Source organism: Ostrinia nubilalis, chromosome 14 (assembly GCF_963855985.1).
Source record: "Ostrinia nubilalis chromosome 14, ilOstNubi1.1, whole genome shotgun sequence".
In the NCBI taxonomy this organism is placed as follows: Eukaryota; Metazoa; Arthropoda; class Insecta; order Lepidoptera; family Crambidae; genus Ostrinia; species Ostrinia nubilalis.
Genome location: NC_087101.1, coordinates 12283250 through 12296583, shown reverse-complemented (window position 1 = coordinate 12296583; position 13334 = coordinate 12283250). Strand labels below are relative to the sequence as shown.

The following is a 13334-nucleotide window of genomic DNA, read 5'->3' as shown; positions in this document are numbered from 1 at the left end:
CTGGGACAGTAGTCTCGTATAGTCAAGTAACCTCCGTTATTCGGCTTTACTTCTATCAACCAGCCCTTCTATGCTGTAACAACGCAAAGGTCAACCTCTAGGTAAACACTTGAAACATGCCTTGAGAAGTACGGAAGCATTTTCATTCTTCTGTACAGAAAAATCGAATTGATATTTATTTACAAGCAACATCGGCTCATGCAAACTGCAACAATCACTTTAACTATCTACTTTCAGCCCACTAAATCCTCCTAAAATAAGAAAGGATGATGGGAGATCTTACCTACACTACCTACTCTTTAAAGTTATTTCTCAAAGATCTGCCAATCAGAACTTGCTGAATACACATCTATTATGTGGCAAGTATCTTGTTGATTCGCTTAATTGTTGGCACGGTATTTATTGATACTTTTATTATGTTTTTGCCGACAACATCGTGGGAGATCTAGGCATTGACGGAGGCAATAGATGGAATGCGCTCGCGCATACCTCGCACATCCTTGTGACGATCTATTTCATTGCATTTTAAGTCCATTTATTTATTTATTTATTTATTTTATTTGGTGCACAAAACAGGGATACAACCATAACATACAAAGCTTTTAAAGCAGGCTATACAGTAAAACTTGTTGCAGCTCCAATAAAAAGTGCACACAACATACAATGCTATTCGAGTTAACAATAATTATACATAATACATAAATTATAAAAATAATTATTTAATGTTAATTAATAATGGAAACAAGTTATTAATAAATATAATGAAATTTAAATCAATAATTCTCTAAGAAATAAAGATGCAATGAAATGTTAAATACAAATGTTGAAAATGCAAATGAAAATGCAAATGTTAAATACTATGCGAGTCTTATGAAATGTTTTAGATGTTTGTATGTTAATAGATACAATAGTTATTCGTTACTTGAATAAAACTCATACACACAGTTTTTGAAGGATTAATGATAACTAGCGGAAAAGTATTGACAGCAAATGAAACTACTGGATTATAAGTTCGTATAGTAAAGTGTCGTTTGAGTATTGTTTGTGTATGAAAAGGCTTGCCATATGGAGTGCATTTAGGAATGTTACTTCGCGTAGCGTTGCTGCTTCACATAAGCAAGCATCGCTTGTGAATACGGATGTGAATATCAAAACTATTTTATAAAGGAACAGTAGTAATTGCGTTTAAAAATTAAAAAATCGGAAGGAACTATCATAATCTACTTCTACTTGAAACTTAAAACTACGAAGACCATTCTGCTGACCAGTTTTCAACAAGTTTCTTTATTATAATTCAAAATCCTGCGTCATTCTTCGACATTGTTGTATTATTTAATCATAACGCAGCTGATTTAAAATCAAAAATGGTAATCTTACATCTGAAAGTGCTTTATTTCTGTGCAAATAAAGTCCTCAGTGCTCCTGCAAAGGCCACAGCGATTGCGGTTGCTTTATAATCGCCATATAAACCGACCGGTCGCCTTCAAGGGAACCGTCGTAACTTCATCAGATCTATATCGTGTGTGATGTAATATGCCAAAATACTTGCGTTTTCACTGTTAAAGTAACTGCTAACTAAGGCTGAATTGCACCATCTTATTTTGACTTTAACAAACGTCAACAAAACTTCATACAAAAAGCACCGGTTATTGTTAAAGTTAGGGTCAAAGTAAGTTGGTACAACTCAACCTAAAAGTTCTTAAATGATGAAAGATATCTTTTGTGGCTCTTTTCATATATGATTTTTTTCGGTTCCTGCTGTCACAGCACATCCATTATCATGACAATAAATTATTCCTAAACTAAATTTAATTAAACTCAATTTTAACCGACTTAAAAAAAGAGGTTCTGTGTTCGACTGTACGTATTTTTTCTATGTATTTTCACCGATTAGTGATAGTATTAAAGTGATACCTTAAGATCTTACTTAATTTTAAGGATGTTATTTATGTATCGAAAGCCACATTCATCGCGATTGTGTTCGAGTTGCCATGTAAATTAACCGGTCGCCTTCACTTCAAGGGAACCGCTATAACTTCATCTGATACGGCTATGGTGGTTTTATCTTTTGTGTTGTCATTCGCAAAACATACTTGCATTTTATGAACATGTCCCCACTGAAAGTATCATTGTCACTTGAATTATGCAGTTTTTGGTATTCTCAAAGTGAATGGTGGATATTTTTTTAATTCGTTTGTACAGTGAACAGCTCAACGGCAGATCTTTTTGTTTGTTGCGAAACAAAACTTAATATAACAATATAAGATTCTATGTAGCTTTATGCGCAGTCGGACTTGACTGCATTTTGCATGGTAGAACCAGTTTTGACATTTATTTGTTATTATTAAACTGTCTTAATAATAAACCACGTCACACGATGCATTACTTATGAGTAGAATTCACATAATTTTTAAATAAGCTAAATAATTTATTTTACATTCTTCTAACCCACACAGTGTCAGCCCAAAACTCCGCTACAAGAGTGGCGTTGTCAGTAGCATTCATTAAATCTTCCTGCGTGCAGTTGTTTGGGCACGCAGGGCACGACATCATGTGCTTCCGCGACTGGGGAACACAACCAAAACTTGCACTCCGAGTTTGAGCCATCCGAAAATCCCCTGAACTGATTGTCCAGGACAGGGCAGCGCAGGACCGTTCATTATGGAAAACCTTGAGGGAGGCCTTTGTCCAGCAGTGGACGTCATTTGGCTGAAACGAACGATTATCCATGCTACAGCCGACCTGCCTTAAAGATTTCCAGAGTTCTACTTTATTACTTTATTTTACATTGAAAACACAAAAGTATCTTGTCAGATCGATCACACACCTATCATTCCATCATCGTAACTGCAATCAACATAAAAATGTTTTAGTTATGTGTTTGAATTATTCATTGATGTAATTCCCACTTAATTCAATAAAAAATCTACATGCGTATTAACGGGTCTCAAAGATTCCATATGATCATGCTAATAACGTGCGTACATTTAGACCTGTATTGATAAACGCATCTTACTTGTACTATATCTTTGCACAGATGAGATGAATCTCAAATCGTTCCTTGAAGGAAAGAAAAGGAAAATCTTTTGTTTGTTACCAAAAGACAGTCATCTGCTAACATTAAGCGATGCTTTAATAAAAACGTGTTTTCCATATTAACATCCTAAACATTTCCACATTTTCATAACGAGTTTTATTTTGGAACAAAGTAATAATTTTTGTTGACATATGACATCATCAAAATTTTGTTGGTATTCTTTTTTCCACAATTGTGTTATTTGTAAGCTTTTAGCCTTATTAGCAATATTTATGATTTCAATCTTACAGAAAATGCTTTCATCGTACTTTTACCTTGTTATAGAAATGGACTACGTTTTGTCTCTCACAAAACACTCTGTGTTGAATGTGAACTGCATATACGTAGAAAAAATAACGAATGTAGATCACAGCTTGAGTTATCCTTTAAGATCATCCCCAAAAGCGTGATCGGCTTATCAATACGGGGTGTATAGACAAAAACTTGCAAAATGAACATGTCCGTACGTCAACCCTACCACTGCCTGTCGATTGTCCGACCCAGTGGAGCAAAAAGCTGTTAATGTCATTCTGGGCTGCGAACAAGACATGTTCTGATAGACCATAGACTAACTGGATTTGAATTGGTGCATTAGTTTTGCATTTGGGGAAAGTCATGACCTAACGGTACTTCAAGCTAAAGATGATGAAAATCATCATCATCATCATCATCAGGTCATAGTCTCCACTGCAGGAGAACGGCCTTCTCAAAACCAGAGTAAATGGAGAATTTGGCCTACAGTCTCAACTCCACGCTGGCCAATCGGGTTGGGGAGGCCTGATGTTTGCATACTTGGAACTTAGTCACCTCTTACGATATCCACGGGAAGGGTGGTGGTGACATCCTAAATAAGGTGCTATTATACGATATTTTGCCGTGTTGTTGTACAATACTGTCGCTGTATGTTTTACAATAGTGATGGCGCATCAAGAAAAACTTATTGACCTTGCGACCGCGATTTTTGCTGTGGAACTGTCACTCTTGATGTGCACCTGACAGGTGCACTTAGCAAGTAATAAACATCATGAATAGTTAAGTGGCATTATTAATCCAATGTCAGAAAGATATCACTTTATCGGAGTACCACGGTTTGATCTAACTTAAATAAAAAGTTTGTCCTCAGTTTCTGTTACTAAAATCGAAAAAGATACAACTGGTTCTGTTCATTTTCATGCAGTAAGTATGTAAATGACATCAGCTATCTTAATATTTTTGTTTAGAATAAATATTATGATTGAAAAAACGTTTCTGTATACATAAACGATATACAAGTATATGGAAGGTGTTAAAACAATTTGCATGTTGTATTTGGTAGTGTCACACTCGGCATTTTGATTTATTTTTGTCTGACATACAGCAAACTGTTTACAAATACGAGGTGCAAAGTGCGTAGGAGGAATTGTTTAAGCACTGATAAAAATATTGTTATTCTATTTCCTTGTGTCAAAAATTAAAAAAAATATATTATACCTACTCACTCGATTAATAATGCAATGTATATTCAAGGACCGCTCTAAATATGAAAACCCAAAAAAAGGTAAAAAATTCTTGTTGTTTTTCCTCCTGGCTTGAATTTCAGAATACGGGCTTTCTGAGCAAGAAATATTTTTCAATAAAAAACTTGATTGTTCAAAACCCTAAAATCATCTAGGAACCTCTACATAGAATCCAAACCGACTATAACTTGTCAAAAGCCAAATTTATGTTTCAACATCACACCATTATCACGGTCGGTTGATGGAGCTATTGTCAGTCCATTCAGCTTATTATACTCGTTAAAATACATGATTCGACTCGATAGACGGAGCATTGTGGCGTGATCCGTACCCGTGACTTAACACTTGTGGAGGATAATTCCTTTCTATTTGAGGATTTGGTAATAGGCACTTAGCCAATGCATTTATGCATTGGAAAGCAAAGACGAGGGATTGACGGTTTGGTGGTGAACCCTAAAGTCTGATTGAATTCTTGATCGAGTTTACTTAACTTTTTTATTCACGAGGAAGCTCTTGGCTTGCATCTCATTTTATGGAATCCTCAATCGTAGATGTTAACAAATTAGCTTGTATGTATAAGATGTAAAATGTAACCAAACGCAATATTTTACTTATGAAGTACACGAGTACCTACTTACAGACGTTTTGAAGAAGCATTTTTCAGTGCTTTTCAGAAAGTTAACGCCCCAATGACATTAAATTATTTACTTTAAACATTTCAAGTTCAATTTAGTCGTATTCTCAAATTATTTATACATTCAACCTGTGGAGCCTTAAAGTGGTTTAAACGTGAAACGTTCCCTTTGAGATTCGTCCGATAGCTCGAAAACATTATTCAAGGATAACTGGAGTTATTTGGAATGTGAAATGTCAACTTGTATATTGTTTTGTTGTGATGTTAAGTAAAGCAATAATTTTTAAGACTAAAATGAAACTTTTTCCTTATAGTATTGCCCATTTATCCATACGGAAAAGAAAGGAAAGATTTGTATTTTTGTATTGAATAGGCTCAGAAACTTTCGGGCCAATTTAAAAATATATTTTATCATTATAATTTTACATTAGTTCTTATGAACATAGTTATTTTAAGAGGTACGAAGATCGCCGGGTCTACGGGCAGTAAGTTAATTGAACCTGGATGATCATTTTAATCTGATTTTATATTAAATTTCGTTTCCGATTCATTTACCCAGGTAAATAAGTATAGATTATATTTTTCGGCATATTTCATCGATTTGTACTACAATGAATAGCGTAGCAAAACGTCCAATAAAGAATATTTAAGAGAACCCGAATTATTCTGTTCCGACTATTGTTTACTTGTCCGAGGTCTTCAACCTTCAAGACAAAAAACATTAATTTGTTTAATAAAATGTAAATAACAAAGTAATATAACTGTCATTGGAAGAATGAAATCAATTTATAAATAACAACGTCATCTATCTAAACCAAGATCTGAGTAGGATAATAGAGTCATTAAAAAGCATGTCACACTTTTTGCTCATAGCTCATGGTTTAATTGACTGATGCTATTGCCCTCTGAGCCTTTGACTCTTTGCAAACCTCAATTATATATTCGTAGAGAAAAAAGTCGCAGTCGAATTGAGAACCTCCTTCTTTTTTGATGTCGGTTACAAATATCTCAAAAATGTGTTACATTTCTGTAGGATCGGATAAAAGGCATCAAAGCTCTTTATTATTCTGTTGAAATATTATGATCCTGTTTTGCAACAAACATAGTATATTTTCTGACGTGCATTGGCTGAAAAAAGGAAAAATATTGTTTTTAACACCTTGCAAAACATAAATGAGTATTTTTTAATTTCATTGATCCCAAGAAATAGCTTGGTTATTTACAAACATAGCTATCTTGGTTGGCCGGTCTGATCGCCCAATCTCACATGAAAAATCGAATAAAATCATTACCTTATCAAATAAGTTTTTAAATCTTTCCAAAGTTTCAAAAGGAGCTCCTCATTTGAATTACGTCCGTATTCACAAACTTTACTATAAGGTCTCACAGTGCTCGTGGACGCACAGGGTGACACACGAACCAATCACAAAGCTCTATACAACGCTGTGCGTTCGACTCGCTGCTTTTCTGAAGCAAGCATCATTTTGTGAATACGGGCGTTAGACTGCAAAATAAGTCCGACTGCACCAAGCCTCGATCTATCATATTATTGAGAGCACTACAAAATATTCGTGACCCTACAAGTATATTAATTACCAGGTCACACTGGTTGCATTTATCCTGAGTATGATTTACGGCCCGCGGCCATGTTGGCCAGACATGGGCCATAAAACATCCGACCGCTTGAAAGGGAAAATTATATTAACCAGGACGTGTTTGATATCATTCGTATATCTAATATGCTTATAGAAGTACGAAATTCGCATATAAATCCCTAGGAATACTATCTTTTCAAATGTTTTTGATACATTCTGCAATGAATTCTCAATACTGTTTTAAAAATGTCTAAGTAAATGTAGAGGCCGCAGGTATTTTAATTTTTCTGTAACAAGTCAAGTGAAAACCGTTGATTTTGTCATTCGCCTTTCTTTATGGTTCCACATAATAACTTGTAATTTTCTTCAGGCAATAGGCATGCCTAATGCAATTTTCCAAAAAAAGGACAGGGCTTTAAAAAATAAAATTGCTTAGGATATTTAGGATTTTCAGTCAAACATAGCCGTATAATATAAGCTCTCAGTCGAGTGACTGTCAATTTAATTAAGCACGAACTATCAACTAACCAAAATTGGTAAGTAAATTGAGAATACTGGAATACGAAATCTAAATGGAGTCGGTCGTACATATCTTGTACTTTTACTTTAATGGTCACGACTCTCATCATTGAAGGACTTGACTACTGATTTTAGAGCGACTGGTTGAAGCTTCGTGCAACTGTTACGAACATACAGTATGAAGGAAAAGCTTAATATTAAGTTCAATTATTGAAATCTAGCCTACAGTATTGTAACAATTAGCCTTATGTATATTAAGATCACCGCAAAGCCAATTTAACATATTCGTATTCCATTAGGAATGTAGTAAAGCAATTATTGGGAATATGTACCTACAAACTGAATATTGTAAACAAACAAAATAGACTTACATTTTAGGGTTGTCAGAGGAACGGAAAACCAAAGTTTTTTAATTTTAAGTTAGGTTTTATATGACATTGAAGAACATGCCAATGCATGAAAGGAAACTCAGAATAAGGAGGGATTGAGAAAACAAAACAGTGTAATTATAACGATTGACATAAAGGAATCAAATCGAGAAAGTAAAAAAAAAACTAGTAAAAGCTCTGTTACAGGTTCTACGAAAAAAGTTTTCACTATTAACCTTATCACTGCCGCGGGACAAAAAATAAAATCAACATTAATTTGTAGAAAGATCCAAGTTCGTGTTAACCCTAAATTGATTCTGACACATGTGCAGATCTGTGTACACACTGAAATTCGTGTACCCCGGATAATTTATAGGCTTGTTTACACTGCGGCGTACACGGCGTTAATTACTTCAAAATGGGATTTGTGAGACCATGCTGTAGTTATGTCGTGTGATTAATTGCTAGTTTATGTTTTCAAGACACTAATCCTCTTAGTCAAATATTCGGTATAACGATATAAACTCAAAATACTGTTTTTCAACAAAAAATATTTTTACCAAATGCTTGAAAAAGTCCTGAAATTGTAAGCAAAATCCGTGACAAACCAAAATCTACGTGAGCGAAGCCACCGACAAAAGAAAGTTGGAAAGATAAAAATCTGTATAAAATGCACACGATCATTATTCTAACAGTGTTTAAATTCAAATTTTTTATTAGAAAATATCGCTATAATTAAGTGCTCTGAAGCACTTATTAAAGCGTACGTTCCAATATGGTTCTCGTTACCAATAGTTCAGGAATATTTACCTACGGTGCTGACAGCTTGTTTAGAAACATAGTTTACAAGATATTTAGTACATTCAAACCCGGAGCCCTCAATACTAAGGCATTGGAATTACAATTTGCCAACTGCAAACCAAGTGAGGCGTCACACTCCATCATAACTTGAAAGAATCTGATTGAGTGATAAAACAGCGCTTTTCAGACGCTTGCGCACCTTATCATCGATCTTATTAGATCATTCACACTCGATTCCCGAGCTTCCAGTACCGATTAGAATCGAGATGTGGCATCGATATGCTCGGCAATTAGCGTCATGGGCAGCGCGAAGATCTATCAATCGATAAAATCAATCATAGTGATAGTCGCGAATCTGACATGCGCAATAGTAATTAACAAGGCTGTTTGTTTATCATTAACGGTTGTAGTTTTTTGCTTTTTCTTAATTTAACAGCTGAGTTGGCTAGTATAATATGTTGAGATTGGTACACCATGAAAGGAAATAGGAAACAGGGTGATCCAAATTCTTAAAATTATTAATTAAGTATGACTATACTTATTTTCGTCGCTATATAAAATGTGAGCGTCACTAGATATTGTAGCTGATTATTATGTAACAACTAATTATAGTTACGTGACACAAAATTGAAGAAAAAATTAAATGAACAAAATCAAAAAATTACATATTTTTAGAACTGCAAAATTCAAACGGTATTAGTTACTTACAGCAGTCATATCTCTTACGGACAACTCAGTTTTTAAAAATTTTGATAACAATCTAGTAGTAATGCAAAAGCATTCATAGTCATATTATTGAATTTATTGTCTAAAGTCAATAAGAAACCATAAAATCAATATTCAATAGGTATTATGTCCACTGCATTAAAAAATTAAATTAGGTATTTAAGCTTTTGGAAGGCTTATAAATTCTTCAAGGTGAATATTGGTTTGTTAACTTAATTTTAATTTACGAAGTATCACTTTTAATTAACATGAATAATTAATGGAGTGTTGTTTAAGTTGTTTTAGTATTTCTTTTAATCATAACAATATTTTTTTATGTGTGTAGGTCATTAACTTAATTAAGTTTCAGACCTTATTTAAATTACGCAGACATATTGATTTGTACTCCTAAAGGACAACTTTTACAACACAAAAATAAGTCTGCGATATTTTTTTATTGATTGAATGATTTGCTGTTGATTTTGAAATAATGCTTTCAGTAATCTGAATATATTGTGTAGTTATGAGGAAAAGGTATTTAACACATTACATTGCTGGTATTACCAACGTAATTAAATATACCAAGGAAAGTACCTGCATCCTATATGAATTATATATGGTAATACATAGTACATTTTGGTATTCAGATGCCATTTGCACACTATGAAGCATCGATACCTATTATTAACGTTAACGTTAAAAGAGCAGCTCGACATTTTGTGTTTTATGCTAACCTGTTACCCATAAAGTTCACGGAACAACTTCAACTTGAAACACTAGCACTGATTCTCACTCACTGACACTTAATTCACAATTTAATTAATCGGTTTATCGATAACACACACGTCACTACCGAAAGCATATTCGATTTTCAAAATGCCCAATCCTGTCACAAAAAAAGTCCGCTTTCATTCTAAATTTGAAATTCGAACGACGGATTCTAGTCAATAGTGTTGTGCAATGTTTTTATTTGAAGTTTATAGATATTTATGAGTTGGTTTTTTGTCGCAATGATCGATTGATATTTGATTGTAAGCGACAATCTAGAACGTGTAAGCGGTTCGCCGGTTTTTACACTACTGAGACGGACAGGCCGCGTCGTAAGCTGCGGACAACACAAATAAATAAAGCCGGTGTACAGACGGCTGGTCTGCGATTTATGTCAAAAACATACATGGTTGTATGTGAATTTGGTCGGAATTTTCATGGAACTAAACTCAAAATGTGGCACGAATAATAAATAATCTTCATTCATTCATGATTACTGAAAGAATGCTTTATTAACACGTTACGTATTTGAAGCCGAGGCGATCGAGGCTCTATTACTGTGTAGAGTGTAAATTAAAATAATTAAATTTTAACAAAATTGAAGCAACAATTATTAAGCTTACATGAACTCAGCTACAGCAGGATCCAAACAGGCAAAAGCAGTTGGCATCATTTGTCGCGTAACGCGAGTACTGCGATTCGAATCATCATCATCATCACAGCTATAGGACGTCCACTGCTGAACATAGGCTTTCCATGTTGATCGATTGGTAGTGGCCTGCGTCCAGCGCTTCCCTGCATTTGAATGTTCTCCCAAATTATGACCTAACTTTTTTCTTTATTTTCTTCCGCACATTGTTTGTTGGCCGTGTTTAACCGAAGACCTTTGGACTAGAAAACACAATCAAACTCTGATATTGCGGTGATAGTAGATTGCAGAAAAGAGAGTACAAAAAATTAACAAAAAATATCCAATTTAACTTAAAGGGTAATTTGTCTGCTGTGACCCAACCAGACACCGAACCATCAATTTGATCGTTAAATTTAATATTGTCGCCATAAATCGTGCGCCTGCAATGCATAATGTGAGAGGCATCATTCGAGTGCAAATCAACAAGTTAATGGCTTTTGATTTTAGTGCTTTTACGGAGACTTGCATAAGGTCTAAAATATTAAAGAACATAACATAGTTGAAGGTGGACCTACGATCTGGTAAAGGTCGCGGGAAGAGCTTGGATGCGGGCAACGCAGGACCGTGCATAGTGGAAAACCTTGGGGGAGGCCTTTGTCCAGCAGTGGACGTCATTTGGCTGAAACGAACGAACATAGTTGAAAAGGCGCTCTCAGTATAAAAATTACAAAAATCGAAACCTTTCATAATGTTCATCATAATCATTATTATCAAGTCATTTAGTATCCATTACAGGACCACGCCTCTATCGTAGGATTCGCTTTGTACATTCCCTACGTAATTATCTCTCACTGAATCTTGTACAATAATGTTTAGAAGAATTCAGTAAAAAGCTGCTTAAATACATCATATTTAGATTTTAAGAAAAAAAAATATCTTTAAGTGTTTAGGTCCCACGTTGCTTTTTCCGGTACGTGGCCTCCACTCCAGAACCTTGCTGCCCCATCTGCCGTCAGTGCTGCGGACTATGTGCCCTGCCACTTCAGCTTGCTGATCCGTCGTGCTATGTCAGAGACTTTAGTTCATTTAGGGATATCCTCATTTCTGATGCGATCTCGTAAAGTCTCAAATATTAATTAACAGTCTCAAACAGTAATTTGGCTCCAAAAATCTCTACATTGGTCCACGCCCATAATGATTAACTGCCTCATTAGTACGCCAGGTGATTTGCGGTTTTTGCGCCAGTCCGTTTGTGACAAATCCCCGCCATTGCGATTAACAATGTGCCAAACGTAATTACCGTTATCAGAGGCTCTTAACACCTTTGCTGCGGCAGTAACTTTCTAATACTTTCCATTCCTTCGGTACAAGGTCAGTAAACCTGGTATTAAAACTTACATTGTGGCGGCACAAGGCTTAAAGACCTTGTAATATTTAGGATATATTAATTTTATTTTTGGCTTCATGTTAATAGATATTGTGTTTTTTTTCTTTGAATATTAATAATAATGCATTTATTGACATACACCTGAAGGCGTTCGTGAATAACTTGTTTAGTATAAAAATTATAGCTATATACAAAATACAAGGCTTATGCACCCTGTGCCGCACTGAAGTAGGGAAGTATGGTGGGTATTCTAGGGATGTGAAATACAAATATCGATAGTTTAAATTAAGTTTTAATAAAAATTTAAAACAGTAACAAACAAAGATGTTTTAATAATTTAGTCTAAATATTTTACAAATAAGACATACGTGCATAAATACTTAAATAAGCTATATTTAAAGAAAACATAATATTTAATAACATTTAGTTACAACTTCAAATGTTTGTCACGAAAAACATTATTTAAACGTGAAGCAAATTAAATAATAATCAATTTGCAGTTTTGATTTTGTTTGTTTCTCTTGACGCCATGTCGACATGTGCGTTTCTTACGAATGCGAGGCAACACTGGCTGCACGAAGCTAGCGTGGGGTGCGGTACCAGGTGCGCAGGGTACAAGGTGCTTCGACCTGGTTTCGCATTGTGAAGACATTTTATTACTTCCGTGCGGTACCAGGTCTAAAAACCTGGTATTAAGGTAGGTACATCATTGGATTCTATTTTAAGAATACATCATAGATATATATTCATCACTTTCCTACACCGGACCCAATTGAAGTTATGCCTTTCGCACGACAAGGAAGACTATAATTTTCTTAGCCGCACGGTAAGCGAGACGTACACAAGGTCTATAGACCTGGTTTCGCACTCAACGTGTTAAAAGCTTTTTTACGATTATTTCTTATAGGGTCAAGTCACCTGTTTGCGTCCACTTACTTATACACTTCCAAACGACTAGGTACTCTTCAAAATAGGCCTGCCGAAACGAAACCGAAAGCCTTATGAATTTCTGTATGTATGATTGGGTGATGCTCCCAAGTATTTTCTACTAGACTTAACTGCGGTGACTTGACCCCACGATTCGAGTTGATTTTGGGTTTTGCGGTTTGACAAGAGTGACCAAAATGAAAAGAAAACTGTAGACAGTTTGGATTATGTCTTTTTTTGTTTAGTACGTCAAGCTAAACACTATACTTTTCGAAATAAGTAGGATAATAGTAATAACGACGACGAGTAAATAGAATTGTTGTATTTTGCATTGCGGGTAAAAGACAAAAATCGTGCTTATTTTAAAAAATGCCAGTGGTTTTTACCTTAATTTTAGAAAATATTATTATCCTACTTTTATTACATA

General features: G+C 34.8%; 1 protein-coding gene across 1 annotated transcript in view; it reads right to left on the bottom strand.

Annotated features, from left to right (window-relative positions):
• The window catches only part of LOC135078190 (inositol-trisphosphate 3-kinase B), a 114935-nt gene extending 104676 nt beyond the window's left edge, over positions 1–10259 (bottom strand). The window contains exon 1 of the mRNA XM_063972776.1: positions 9929–10259. The gene's annotated coding sequence lies outside the window, so the exon portion shown is untranslated. The remainder of the gene's footprint in view (positions 1–9928) is intronic.
• Positions 10260–13334: the final 3075 nt, after the last annotated feature.